This window comes from Budorcas taxicolor, chromosome 21 (genome assembly GCF_023091745.1).
Source record: "Budorcas taxicolor isolate Tak-1 chromosome 21, Takin1.1, whole genome shotgun sequence".
In the NCBI taxonomy this organism is placed as follows: domain Eukaryota; kingdom Metazoa; phylum Chordata; class Mammalia; order Artiodactyla; family Bovidae; genus Budorcas; species Budorcas taxicolor.
The window spans coordinates 43,058,251-43,071,439 of NC_068930.1; the positions used below are offsets into that span (position 1 = coordinate 43,058,251).

At 40.6% G+C, this 13,189-nt stretch overlaps 1 pseudogene; it reads right to left on the bottom strand.

Annotated features, from left to right (window-relative positions):
* Positions 1 to 11,376: 11,376 nt before the first annotated feature.
* Positions 11,377 to 12,762, bottom strand: LOC128066479 (tubulin alpha-1B chain-like; annotated as a pseudogene).
* Between the last annotated feature and the right edge of the window lie 427 nt (positions 12,763 to 13,189).

The window sequence follows — 13,189 nt, forward strand, 5'->3', positions numbered from 1 at the left end:
AATTAGGAACCGGGCTTCACAGGAGAGGAGCAAGCTCGTCTGTATTTAAAGCCACTCCCCATCACTCACATTACAAGCTCTGCCTCCTGTCAGAACAGCGGCGGCATCCCATGGGATTTTCCAGGCAAGAATACTGAAGTGGGTTGCCATGCCCTCCTCCAGGGCATCTTCCCAACACAGGGATCAAACCCAGGCCTCCTGCATCCGAGGCAAATTCTTTATGGTCTGAGCCACCAGAGAAGCCCATTAGATTCTCACAGGAGGGTAAAGCCTAGTGTGAACTGCCCATGTGACGGGTCTAGGCTGTGTGCTCCTTGTGAGAATCTAATAATGCCTGATGATCTGGTTCTGCATGCTGGTGAGCTGCACAATTATTTCATTGTATTTCACATATAAAATAATAGAAATAATGGTAATAATATAAATAAAGTGCACAATAAATTTAATGTGCTTGAATCAACCTGAAATCATCCCTCCCCACCCAGCCCCCTGACCCCCTGTTCTGCAGAAAAATTGTCTTCCACAAAACCGGTCCGTGATGCCAGAAAGGATGGGGACGGCTGCTCTAATCTGCTGTTGGTTCTCTTCGGCATATTTTTCATTTAAGTTATTGTATTCTTTAGCTCTGCTGCTGCTAAGTCACTTCAGTTGTGTCCGACTCTGTACGACCCCTTAGACAGCAGCCCACCAGGCTCCCGCATCCCTGGGATTCTCCAGGCAAGAACACTGGAGTGGGTTGCCATTTCCTTCTTCAATGCATGAAAGTGGAAAGTGAAAGTAAAATTGCTCAGTTGTGTCCGACTCTTCACAACCCCATGGACTGCCGCCCACCAGGCTCCTCCGTCCATGGGATTTTCCAGGCAAGAGTACTGGAGTGGGGTGCCATTGCCTTCTCCAATTCTTTAGTTCTGGTTGGTTCTTTTTATAATTTCTAACTCTTTATTAAAGTTCTCATTGTGTCGTTCCATTCATCTCCTGAGTTTGGTATGCATCTTTATGATCACTGCCTTGAACTCATTATCAAGTAGATCTTTTATCTCCATCTCACTTAGCTCTTTTTCTGAGGTATTGTCTTGCCTTTTTTTTAAATTTAAAATGTATTTATCTTTCTTCTCATTTTGCCTAATCCTTTATTTATATCTACGTGTTAGGTGTGTATTAGGCCCTACGTCTCCAAATCTTTTGAGAAGTGGTCTTATGTAGGAGATGCTCTATGAGCTCAGCAGCAGACTCCCCTCTGGCCACCAGAGACAGATGTTCCAGGGGTGTCTGTCTTCTTTATGGGCTGTGTGCTCCCTTCTATTTTGGTGAGGCTGACTGCTGTGGGTACACTGAAGCAACTGATTGCAAGGCCTTGCCCTATATGGTTGCTGTGGGCATGCTGGTGGGCAGGATAGGCCCTCCAGCAGTACTGGCTGCAAGGCCTAGTGGCATGTGACTGCTACAGGTATGCTTGCGGGTGGGGCAGGCCCCCAGGGCTAATACGCCATGGGAAGGATTCCAAAATGGTGCCCACCAGTGCCATTGTCAGCAGGGTAGAATAAGATCACAAAAAAGTCCCAGCTCCCTCGTCCCTCTCCAGGAGGCTTTCCAAGAGGCTCTCCAAGTCACCAAGTGGGTCTGACTCAGAGACATTTCAAACTATTGCCTCTCAACTCAATGTGGGATTCAGGTGAGAACCTCCTCACTTCTCCAGGAAGATCTCAGCAATTGAGATATCCTTCCTGCTTATGGTCACCTACCTGGGAGTGTGGGTCCTGACTAGACCACATCTCCATCCTTCATACCCATGCGGTTGTGGTTCTTTTTTATATCTTTAGCTATGGAAAATCTTTTCTGCTACACTTCAGGGCATTCTCAGAAAGGGTTAATTTGTAAGTAATTGTAATTTTTTTTGGTAATTGAAGTTTGTGCTTTTGCAAAGAGGTGATTTCAGAATCTTCCTACTCTACCATGTTGATCCCTCGCCCTCCTGATATACATTTTGAAAATAATAAATATATTGATTATATTCACAAAGTATAAACTGTTCAACCAGCTAAAAAGCTTCTTTTTAAATACATTCATTACATTTAATACATTCAAACCACTTATCCTGATATAGCTGGCATTTTATCAGATATAAAAATAATAAAGTTTACACTTCCAACTAGTATATGGAGTATTGTGTTTTCACTTAGTTCATATTATTTTTAGGCAATTATTTCTCTTTGACTGAAGTAAACAGGCAATTCATTGTACTTATGATTTTAATCACATTGATTCTGCTTCCCAAATCACAAATGTTGAGATACCAAACAATTTTCCATACAACATTTGTAACTCCCCATTTGGAAGTCAAAAATTTTTTTTATAATCATCCCAGGTGGCTCAGTGGTAAAGAATCTGCCCGCCAATGCAGGAGGCACAGAAGACATGGGTTCGATCCCTAGGTCAGGAATATCCCCTGGAGAAGGAAATGGCAACCCACTCCAGTGTGGTGGAAAATCCCATGGACAGAGGCGCCTACAGTCCATGGAGTCACAAAAGAGTCAGAAACCGAGTGGCTGAGCACGCAATGTTTATATCACACACCAGTCAGATTCAGAGAATCCCTTGAGTTCTAGGTAAATAAGCCAAAAATAGTTAGAATCGGAAAAAACTCAGAACATGTTGGACAAATCCTTCTTTTCATAGGTAAAGAAACCAATGCCCACAAAACACCCTGAGATTATGGAGAAGCTCAAGGTCACTGTCTTTACCACACAGAAGATTCGGATTTTCACTTACTACATCCCACTGCTCAGTCCTGTCCTCCAATTATAACCAAACTACTAGAAACAGCAAATGGATTTGATTCTAAAGGCATTATTACGGTCTTTTACAAAGTTGTATTGAGATCTGCAGAAAGCTGTCTTTGCTTCCACTAAGGATATAGCACTATTAGCAGACAACAACAACAACAAAATGGTAATACCCACCATCTCATCTGAAGTTTGCGATGGAATCATTATGTTATCCTGATTAAAGAAATTGCTCTCCTTTGGTCAATCTGCCCCAGCTATTATCTGAGAACATCTAATCAAAAAGTGCTGGATGGCATGTTCTAACAAGAAAAGAGGCAATTGTAAGTTATTAGAAAATGTTGGTTGACCCTTTATTTACAGTAGGAAGAAAACTGCAATAAGATATTCTTGAATCCTGACATATTTCTAGGAAGACTCACAATTTTAATCTTTAGTCAATTAGAATATTTGTATAATCTATCTTCATTTTACTTTATTTACAGTGACAATTAGAGAACAACCTTTTCATAAGAGTAAAGAAAAGAGTTATGCATCCACCTAATGAATCACAGGTACCAAACCCTGGAATTCTGCAGGAAATTTCACTTATTTTTCAATTGCTATTTTCAACCGAATTTTCTGATTAATTGCCTTAATCTCCAAATATCTTTGTTGATAGAAATTCAACCACAGAAAGGCCAGTAATCAAAGAATTATTAAAATGGGAAGAATTTCCATATCTCCTTGACTTCAATTTTTTAAAAAGTAGGTTTCTTTTTTGTTGTTTATTTCTTAAGATCTATTTGTACCACTCTATTGAAAATAACATGCACAGTTAAATCCAAATTTGATAGAATGTGAATGTTCAAATAATCTCAGTATGAACATTTAACTCTTTTATTACTTTCCCCTTTCTCTGCCATCCTAGATAGATGGTATACCTTCCCTTCCTTCATGAAATATTTTAAAAGAGTATGCTTTCTGGTTCAAGGACATGTAAATAATATCTTTGTTGGTAATGATTTGTATTCTAGTTTTAATGGTAATATCAAATGTTGCAAGAGAGGGTGTGGAGTGGAGATTCCTCTAAGCATGACATTAGAGAGGTCTGAGAAACCCAAACAATAAGGAAACCCACCCCTTATTCCTGGAAGAATTCCTGAGAGGAAGACCATAAGACCAGAGAGCAAAGGTGGTGGGTCCATCTCAGAAGTTTGGTCAGAGGCACATCAGCTAATCTGAGCTGACTGATGGATTGGCCAATGTTCTATGTCCTAAGAATGATACAGAAGCAGCAACAAACTGATAGACTTGAAGTAGTCATTGTCAGTGGTACTATGATTGTTGAATGATTGGCAAGGTTTTGTTTCACTGTTCACTACATGGTCGGTCTATGCCCCAGGATAGAAAATAACGTGAGTGTAGCCAAGCTTAGGGGCTTCCCTGGTGACAAAGATGGTAAAGAATCTGCCTGCAAGGCGGGAGACCTGGGTTCAGTCTCTGCATTGGGAAGATCCCCTGAAGGAGGGCATGACAACCCACTTTCAGTATTCTTGCCTGAAGAATCCCCATGGACAGAGGAGTCTGGCAGGCTATAGTCCATGAGGCCACAAAGAGTCGGACATGACTATGCCACCAAACACAGCACAGCCAAGCTTAAGAGGCAGGTAAGTGATACTCAGGTTAAAGACTAGAGCAGTATTCAAGGTTGCACACAGATAATATACACACCAGAATCAAATAGTACAGTGTTTACTTGTAGCAAGAGATGAAAGAGTAGCAAGACCCAATCCTTTGCAATGCATTGGTCCTCCAAGGCCAGCAGATCCTTTCTACAGCTTCATAGATAGTGTGGCCGCATGCACCTCACTTCTTATTGCAGAGCAAGGACCTCAAACATTCCCCTGTGAGGTCTGAAATACAGAAAGTTGGAAGGGGCGGTGCCCGAGGGTCATAGACATCTGACATTAAGCAGTAGAAAGGAGCACACACTGATTATGAAACAGGGAAAGATATTCCTACACAAGGTGATAAGCCCAGCAAGGCTGTATGGGTTCCTTATCTCTTGGTAAGTGCACTGATCTAGATCCAGGACCCATTCTTATGTGGCCAAGCTGGGGTTGAAAGACTGTGTGCAGGAGACCACCTTTCTTAACAAGCTTCAGTCGCTAAGACATATCTGACTCTCTGTGACCTCACAGACTGCAGCACACCAGGCTTGCCTGTCCTCTATCTCCTGGAGTTTGCTCATACTCATGTACATTGAGTGAGTGATGCCATCCAACCATCTCATTCTTTGTCACTGCCTTCTCCTCCTGCCCTCATTTTTCCCAGCATCAGGGTCTTTTTCAGTGAGTTGGCTCTTCACATCAAGTGGCCAAAGAAGCATAGCTGAGTTATAACTGTTATGCTCCGAGCCCGTATCTCCGAACCGACCGAAAGAGCAAGGCCACCACAGTATTGCAAACGCAAGAAGGGAGTTTGTTTATTCCTAGCGCGCTAGGGCCCAAGTCTCATCCCACACAAGGGAATCTGACAAGAGCCGCGAACAAAGAAGTATGGCGGCTTATATACAGGCAGTTCTTTGTCTCAGTTACAGGAGTAGCTGGCGTTACATGATTGGCCAGGCAGGATGAGCGCATATCCTGTCTCTTTCTGGTAAACATGACTCAGGTCCTAGAGACCGTCGTTTGGTCCCTAACAATAACACCATCAATTAAACCACATTTTTCAGCGAGTGAAAGTGATGTCCCCTGCTGAAATTAAAACATCCCAAACACATTCAGAGAGAGTTAATACCAATAGTGAAATGGTTTCCTCCTCTATCCTCTGGCATTTGCTTTTTCTCCTTTTTCTCTATAGCTACCACTTCCCCAATTAAAATTTAAGTATCCACCCTAGTCTCCTAAGCTTCATCAACCTTCTGGCCAGTTTTTTGCTCAATGTGCATGGTTAACATCTACTTAATACCTACTTGCATTTTACTTCTCTCACAAACTTCCCCTTGACATCCTTGCTACTTCTTGTCACCACTTCTTTTGGATGCTTCTACTTATTAAATTCTCACTTCTCCTTGACATCTTAAAATCTGCTTTAGTGTATAAGTGATGATGAAAACAAATAATGCAAAAAAGAGTTGTGTTTATGCAAAGAAGCCACTGATTGTGTATGCACACATATCCTAATAATATCTTAGTTCAGCGACTCTTTTGGACTCTTTTTCTTATTCTTTCATTCCCATCCTGTTTCTCTTAACCTACTGACTTTCAAAATGTGCCCACACATACAAAGCTGTGCTCCTACACACACACACACACACACACACAAAACATGTGTACACACATGGTCAGTTTGTCCATTTTGACTCAGTGATAATTCCCTGGTGGCTCAGCTGGTAAAGAATCCATCTGCAATGCAGGAGACCTGGGTTCAACCCCTGGGTTGGGAAGATACCCTGGAGAAGGGAACAGCTACCACTCCAGTATTCTGGCCTGGAGAATTCCATGGACTATATAGGACATGGGGTTGCAATGAGTTGGACACAACTGAGCAACTTTCACTTTCACTTTTTCACAATGACTATTTTTACAGACACTATTATTTATAAATAATAACAGTGTCACTAAATACAGGATAAAGGGAATTCCCTGGCAGTCCAGAGGTTAGGACTCAGCCCTTTCACTGCCAAGGCCTGGGTTTGGTTCCTGGTCAGGGAACTAAGATCCCACAAACCATGCAGCTAAAAAAACAAACAAAAAACCACCATGATACAGGTTCACAGTTTTACACAATTACATAGCCAGTCTGCACGGATTGCTTGATTGATTGAACTCATAAAATAAACAATTAAAATGATTGTAGTTTAAAAAGAGGTTTTTGTTAATATATTGCAGTCTGGACTAATTATCTGGAGAGGTTATACATGCTGGTGGCTATTATTGGTTAAAAATAATTAATTCCCTATGGGCTATAAGGGATTAACCACTTCTAAACTTCCTCTTAATCATTTATCATGAAGTCTTTTGCTCTACATTTTCTTCAGGGGAAAAAAAAAGTCCTATTTCTCTTACAGAGCAATATTAATCACACAAGAATAGAAAATCTTCTCATTAAAGCCCTGAAGCTCATTGGGGAAGTTTAAGTTATTCTAATACCTCCCTGATATTGTTGGATCCATGTAGCAAAGATCACTGACTTTCCTGCCAGTTAATTGTCTTACATGAGCTGATCTAAAGACCAAAGTCCATTTTCTATGCCAAGTGGAAAGGAGAGCTGTAGCTGTTTCTACTAAAGCAGCTAATTAAGTTTCTCTTCCAAAACACTCTATGTCCTTTAGTCCTATTACATTAGCACATGCTTATAAGCATGTTACAGATATGCTTCATTTCATGCAACTGATGTTTCTGAAAAGTCAGGATATTTAGAACCCATCTGAGGAGCAGCGAAGGTTTCAGGTTAAAGTGAAAGTGAAGTCGCTCAGTTGTGTCCAACTCTTTGCAACCCCATGGACTGTAACCTATCAGGCTCCTCTGTCCATGGGATTTTCCAGGCAATAGCACTGGAGTGGATTGCCATTTCCTTCTCCAGGGGATCTTCCCGACCCAGGGATCTAACCCAGGTCTCCCGCATTGTAGACAGACGCTTTACCGTCTGAGCCACCAGCTTATGCAAAAATAATTTTGTCAAATGAAACATTCTGAGATAAACACCTCTCCTCTAACATAAAATTTGTATAAAATCATTGTGACAACACAAACATAATAATACACCCATAAAGCTGAAGAAACATTGGCAAGACAAAGTCTGAAGTGTAAGAAAAGAAAGAAAAAAGTCAAAGAGTCAAAAGAAACAGGACACACAGATTCAGTAAATTATAATGAGGACAATGGAAGGGAAGAATCTCACCTTCAGAAAGCAAACCCATCTGAGACTGATTGTCAAGGAATTTTGGAAATCATCTGAGGTGATAGTGAACACCTAAGGAAGCCATTTAAGAGAAAAAAAGGCTCTTATGTAGTCTAACCAAGTGGAAAGTATACATATGAAAGATCTCCTCTCCCACTTAGTTCATGCACTAGAAAAAGCATTCATGAAGTTAACTAAAGTATCAATTTTTAAGTTCTAAGTCTTTCCAACTAAAGAATAAACAGCACGACAAATGTTATGCATTTTTAAGTTCTCTGGCAACCACTAGATTGAACAAACTAAACAAGTATAATTTCCCTGAAAACCCTTACTTTTGAGTTTAAGCATGTTATCATATATGGTAAAGCTTCAACGGAAAGATACAGTGTTTCCCCAATTCAAGTCATTGAAATATTTGCTAAAATTATTTTCAGGAGTTAAAGATAAGAGCATCACAAATGACCAAAAGTTATATTAAAATACATGAAAAATGATACAGAAAAAATTGACACAAGGAGACAGGAAATAATTAAATATAAATATTTTATTAAATTTGATTTAAAATATTTATGTCAAGCTTTCTAGGTGGCTCAGTGGCAAAGAATCTGCCTACCAATGCAGGAGACCCAAGAGACATGGCTTCGATTCCTGGGTCAGGAAGATCCCCTGGAGCAGGAAATGGCAACCCACTCCAGTACTCTTGCCTGAAGAATCCCCATGGACAGAGGAACCTGGCAGGCTACAGTCCAATGGGTCACAAAGAGTCAGACACAACTGAGCAACTAAGCACAGCACAGTTCAGGACACATGGCTGGTGTAGAATAATGGCTGTTCTCGACAAGGTTATGGAGAGGAGAGGAAAGGTGCCGTGTGCCAGCTGGAAAAAGCCATGGGCTTTATTACTGCTAAAGGTACCAAATCATTAAGAAGTATATGGACAAATGATGAATATATGCCTGTTTGACACCCTTCAGATTAAATTTCAATTAAAGAATATGGTCACAAGCTTCAATAAGGTTTGAGCAAAAAGAACAAACTAGAAATAAAAAAGGTCTAAATCTGAAGTCTTTCCAAGCTATTACAGTTTTCTTAGCATATCCCAAATATCAAATACTTTATAAGATGTCCTTCACTATCTATATGCATTGCTGTTTCATACACCTAGAAGTTTCAGCACATAAGTTTTGTTATGAAGACTTCAAACTTTTCAGTTATCACCTACAGATAGGATCCTATTTTAGTGAACATACAACCAATGTGGTTTGTGGTCTTAGACCAGATTTTTTTCAGGTTTTGACTTAAACACCTGAGTGGAAATTTGAGAAGAGATGAGGAGTTGATGGGTTCCATTTTTACCACTTGGGAGATTTTCAGTAAGCAATTAAATATTCACATCTGAAGTTCAAAAATAAGATGGGCTAAAAATAAATATTTGGGGTTCATGAACAAATGATGGGAACTGAAGCCAAGAAAGTACTGAAGATTATTCAGATGGGCTATTCAGAGGACCAGTGTAAAGTGATATGAGAAAAAGTCTAGGAAACAATAAACACCTTGAAGAAAAAATAACTCAGTATTTAATGCTAAGCCAGAAAAAAGCAAGAATTTCTTATTGAATGACTACTTTTCAAAGCGTGTTCTGTATGAAGCTGTATCATTTTATTGCCTTTCATTTTAAGTTCATTTTCACTTTACAAATCATACAGCACACAGACCCATACACACAAACACAGATTTCATAATTGTGGTTATGGCACAACTAATGTTTATGAAATATTTACTATGTACCAGATACTGTGCTAAGTTTTTATAGAAGTTCACTCATTTAATCTTCATAACAGCCTGCTCTACCTATCTGTGGCCATGTAACAAACTAACAGAAAACTTCGTATTTTACAACAATAGCCATTTATTATATTTCATGATTAATGATATCAAGTCAAGGGATCCGGTAGGGGATAAGTATCATACTTAAACTCCACATGAAGTCAGCTGAGGTCACTAGATGACATTCAGCTGGTCCGGATTTAACACAATTAGCAAAACTAAAATTTTTGGTAGTTTGAAAGACAGGTAAATTGTTAAAATATTACTGGGCACAGAGCACGCATAGATTTAATAGAGGACACAAGCTTTATCAACATACAACCCTCAAAAAGTTTATATTTTAGTGAAGGGAATGAGGGCAATAACCGCAGCACAAAATCATTATTATGTATTATGAATCAAGTGCTGTGGAATATATATGGCACTTGAGAGGAAGAAAATAGTCTGATTGGCACCGATCCTCTATCTATATGGAATGCGTCCTCTGCCATCATGACTACCTCACATGTCACAGCCTCCTGAAGGCATTCCTGAATCTCCAAACTCTCTGCCCCTGGAACCTCTGTTGTTACACTGTTTACATTTATCTCAGGATACTCACTTTACCTCACTTTTTATGTAGTTATGTTTGCCCTTTTCAAATTTCCTCTCCTCTATTAACCAGATCATTTGTCTTACTCATCTTTAGCTCTTATCACATAATACAGAAAAAAATGAATCAATAATTATGAACTAATTTTGACTATGAACCTATTAAAGAATTATTGAGTGTCCACTTAAACTGTTGATTATCTCCTATATACCAAGAACTAGGTATAGAGAGTTTAATAAAACATTTACATGGCATGCTAAGTTGCTTCAGTCATATCCAACTCTGTGTGACCCCAATGGACTGCAGCCTGCCAGGCTCCTCTGTCCATGGGGATTCTCCAGGCAAGAATACTGGAGTGGGTTGCTATGCTCTCCTCCAAGAGATCCTCCCAATTCAGGGATCAAACTCACGTCTCATGTCTCCTGCCCCACGTCTCATGTCTCCTGCATTGGCAGGTGGGTCCTTTATCACTAGCACCACCTGGGAAGCCACTAAAACATGGTCCATGTACAAGAGCTGACAATATAGTTGTCAATTAGATCCAAAGTAGAGTTCAAGGATTCACACTATTACAATTAAGGCACCCATGATAATGTCTTGAATACAACTTAAAGTGAAAGATTTACCTAACACAAATTTTACAACTTCATTTTTACAACTTACAAAGACCTAAACACTCAAATAATCTTACAACATTAGGAATCTTTTTTTTTTTCCCCCAATTAGGGGAAAAGCTCTTCCTTCATCATCAAGGAGTGTTACTTCCAATTTTAAAAAACAGATTAAAATTGGTGAGTAGAAAACTCAGTAGGCCAAGGGCTGAAAATAAATGTTAACATTTGACTGATAACAGCTTCAGAATATCAATGGTAGATCAATATCCTTATTTTAAAAAGTATGTTACTTAAATTCTATTTCGCCTGCCCTTTGGATTTATCATCAATACATTTTATCCTTAAAGTGATATATAAATTTTTATATTCCTTTATCAAAACTTTTAGCATGATTTATGAAAAGTAAGTGAGTTTGAGTGAACTCCACGAGTTGGTGATGGACAGGGAGGCCTGGCATGCTACAGTTCATGGGGTCGCAAAGAGTCAGACACGACTGAGCAACTGAACTGAACTGATGAAGTAAATCTTGCTATTTTCAATTCACAGTGCCTTTTTATATTTCTTAAAGTTTTCAGTTTTGAGTAAGAAGTCTTACAGGTGCACATGGAAAAGCAATACGTGATCACCTTTGAAAGCTAAGACAATCTAGTCAGAAAGTTTTTACACCTGACACCTAATGCTGATGCTCTGAGTATGACATGCTGCAGGGCTCGAAGAAATGGCAACCTTCTTCCGTTCCCTCTTGTTCAGCAGAATCCATACCAATCTCCTCATAACCCTCCTCAAGGGCAGCCATGTCCTTACGGGCCTCGGAACACTCTCCTTCCTCCATGCCCTCACCCACATACCAGTGAACAAAGGCATGCTTTGCATACATCAGGTCAAACTTGTGGTCCAGGTGAGCCCAGGCCTCAGTGATGGCTATGGTATTGCTCAGCATGCACACAACTTGCTATACTTTGGCCAGGTCTCCACCAGGTACCACAGTAGGAGACTGGTAATTGATTCCAACCTTGAAGCCAGCGGGGTACCAGTCCACAAACTGGATGCCGCACTTGGTCTTGATGGTAGCAATAGCAGCATTGACATCTGTGGGAACCACATTACCACAGTACAAGTAGCAAGCCATTTACCATGGCGAGGGTCACATTTCACCATCTGGTTGGCTGGTTCAAAGTAAGCATTGATGATCTCTGCTACAGAAAGCTGTTCGTGGTAGGCTTTCTCAGCAGAGATGATGGGGCATATGTGGCCAGTGGGAAGTGGATGCGGGGATAGGGCACCAGGTTCAGGTTGGTCTGGAACTCTATCAGATCCACGGTCAGGGCTCCATCAAACCTCAGGGAAGCAGTGATGAAGGACACTAGCTGGCTAATGAGGTGGTTAAGATTTGTGTAGGTTGGGCACTCAATATCAAGGTTTCTATGATGGATGTCATAGATGGCCTCATTGGCTACCATGAAGGCACAATCAGAGTGCTTCACGGTGGTGTGGGTGGTGAGGATGGAGTTGTAGGGCTCAACTACAGCTGTGGAAAGCTAGGGTAGGGCTCAACTCTAGCTTGCACTTCTTGCCATAATTGACAGAGAAATGTTTCATCAGCAAGGAGGTGAACCCAGAACCAGTTCCCCCATCATAGCTGTGGAAAGCCAAGAAGCCCTAAAAGATCTGTGCACTGGTCAGCCAGTTTCTGAATTCAGTGCAAGACAAGGTCAATGATCTCCTTGCCAATGGTGTAGGGACCTTGGGCATGGTTACTGGCAGCATCTTCTTTGCCAGTGATGAGCTGCTCAGGGTGGAAGAGTTGGCAGTAGGTGCCAGTTCAAACCTCATCAATGACTGTGGGTTCCAGATCTACAAACACTGTGCTGGTCACATGCTTGCCAGTGCCTGCGTCACTGCAGAAGGTGTTGAAGAAGTTATATCCTCCCCCAGTAGTCTTGTCATTGCACCTCTGGCCATTGGGCTGGATGCCATGCTCCAGGCAGTAGCGTTCCCAGCAGACATTACTGATCTGGACACCAACCTGGCCAAGGTGGATGGAGATGCAGTCATGCATGGAGGCTACAGGTCAGCAGGCACAGACAACAGGAGTAGACACCAGGTCCCAGGTGCCGTCCCAACAAGCTAAGAGTCAAGGTAAGTAATGCACCGTCACAGTGCTTTAGTAAATGAGGATGTTTTTTCATTAAATCAGCAATAGTAATTTTCTAACTCAAAATAAAGGCTAAAAATTCAGGGACTGCTTAATGACTTTTGTACATAATAAATTCTTTTAGTGGGCATGATCAGTTCTAATTTATCCTTTATTAACCAATTGGAACTCAAGGTGACCTTCCATGAAAAACAAATCCACAAATTAAACAAGTCTTTCAAACAAACAAACAAACAAAATCTTTTCTGTTCATTTCCCTTAACAATGGACGGGCTCACAACTACTTTAAGTTTTCTACTTGCTCATATAAAAATAAAACCGAAAGAAAATC